Source organism: Protomyctophum bolini, assembly GCF_963924005.1.
Source record: "Protomyctophum bolini genome assembly, chromosome: 2".
Lineage (NCBI taxonomy): Eukaryota > Metazoa > Chordata > Actinopteri > Myctophiformes > Myctophidae > Protomyctophum > Protomyctophum bolini.
The window spans coordinates 25,946,533-25,949,028 of NC_137863.1; positions in this window are offsets into that span (position 1 = coordinate 25,946,533).

Consider the following 2,496-nt stretch of genomic DNA (forward strand, 5'->3'; position numbering starts at 1 on the left):
AAGTTATACAGCGCCATGTGTAAAATAATTGATAGGGATATTACAAGGCCCATGCACACAAGCGCGCACGCACCCGCGCGTGCGCACGCACGAATATGCAGTGGACTAAAAGTATAATATTTGCCTCTGAGATGTAGTGGAGTAGATGTAAAAGTACTGAAAATGTAAGGGATATTATTTACACACAAGTCACGACCTATACAAATGGGTCCATGGACCAAAAATGGGTCCAGAGTCCAGACTCAGTGTTTAGGAAACACTATAACAGGTAGAAGTAGGAAACATCTGCACAGTACAGAACATCTGTTTTAAATCACATCATCCTTACAAAGAGAGAAGTCCAACCGCTGTGCCATTCTCACATAAAACCCATCGAAATACAATAAACACAGCAGCAGCATCAAAAGCAGTACAATTATACATTCATAGAGGCCTATTCCCACCTTGCTTTCTCTTTTTTGATTGATTGATTGATTGATTGACTCATTCATTCATTCATTCATTGAAAGAGAGGTCCTTATTAATCCATTTAATTAAAACCGCCCATGGCACAAGAAAGACAGGCAGGCCTATAAGAACACCTGGCACAGGGACCTTGAGCAGAGTGGGCAGACATGGCACCAGCTGGAATGGGAAATCCATCTGTGGGCAACTGTCTGTGCTCAATGAAAAAGGGCGAACAGTGAGCTTTGGATGTGCAATCCGCCCAACTCATCATACGTGACGACTTCATATCCGCATGGATTACTTTGCACTTTGTCTCAAATATTTGTGCGATGCTCAGAACGTATTGATATCATTGGAAAGTTAGGAATGCCCTCTGTGCTGCCAGTGAGCAGGTCTCCAAATGTGTTGTCAGCAGCATTCAAAATGTAATACAGGTCTCATTTAAACCGCTAAGAAATAATGAGCTGGATAAATGCTGACCAGACACAACACACTCCATCATAACAATCTCATTAAGGATGGGAAGCAACTCCATCTGAGAGCACATGCATCAAGCAATTTCCCCTTCTCCTCTCTTCTCTTGATCTTAGCTCTTCCAGGGAACAGGAAAGAGGATTAGGCCAGACTAATAAAACACAGACATGCTGGGCATGGGAGCAGGGGGTGCTCAACTCAAGTTAAACAAAGTGCTGTAGGCCAACAGCTACAGACCATGCAGGAGGTAGCTCAAATCAAAATTCAAAACAAAACAAACAGACAAGACAGCTCACATAGACAGGACACATACTGAAACTGCACACAATTAGTAAAAAAACATAGTCAAAACTATCATATTCGGCCTGGGCCGTGGCTCAGCGGTCCAGGCACCTTGGCCCGTAGCCCGAGCCTGGCAGTGTGCCGCGGCTTCGACTCCCGATCGCGACGACCCTTACTGCACACACTCCCTCACAAATATTATATCATCCAAATATGTCAGACTAACCCTATCTTTCTCACCTCATAGGATCATTACTGATATCCGGGTCCCCGTTGGGGTCGGCTGGGAAGATGCTGGCAAGTGCATGACTTGGAGGATATGGAAGTGATTTGCAAGTAAAACAAAGACTGTTATACGAAGCCCCAGAGCGGCTACCTTATGCTCACTTGTGCCAGGACGTCCCAGAAGTCTTTGAGTTATAGAATGCTGAACTTTTGACGACCCTGGAGCCTGAGTTATTATTATTATTATTATTTCCAAGTTCAATCCCTGTGAATATCATTTGGTTTAAATAAACGAGTGCCAAAATCTGGGCTCAAACCTGTTCCCTGCCTGTCTGTCTCTTGACGTTGTTATCAATCCTCACAATGGGTATGATTTTACACATTATGATTTAAGTTAAGTTGTTGTTGACTTTTACTTTTGGTCCTTAAAAATATATATTTTGATGCAAATACTTTTGTACTTAATTTATTGACAGTTTTACTTAAGTAAAAACATTGAGTACTTTTTCCACCACTGAATGCATCTCAAATACATTTTGTTATACACACATGCGTGCACTGAAAGCATGAATATTTAACTCCAGGGGCACACATGAGTACTAACAACAGGGATGCTTTGGATTATAGCTTTCCAGATGAAACTGAGCACATGGACGTCTCTCCTAACTTGACAATCTTGCCCACTTTCCTGTCTGTTGAAGCATCTCAAACTCAGAACCTCAGTAGCAGAACTATTTCCGTGCTCAATTGGCTACCAAAGTGGACTTTGTTGATTAATTAATTGATCGGCACGTCACTGACTACAAAGCACAGCACTCAACCGTCGACATCTTCACCAGTTCTTTCACATTTAAATCAAACCACAATGGAAATAAGCTCTAGCTTTTTGTGTTGTTTATCCTTTTGACTGTTCATCTTTACATTAATAAAAATGTCAATCAATTAATCCCAAGAGCAATTCAAGTTCCATGATGCTGAAATGAAGGATTTCTACAGCCACAGCTCAAACTTCCAAGCTGCCCGTGTCCTGTCTATGTTTGGAAGCACCTCTGTGTGTGAACACATGTC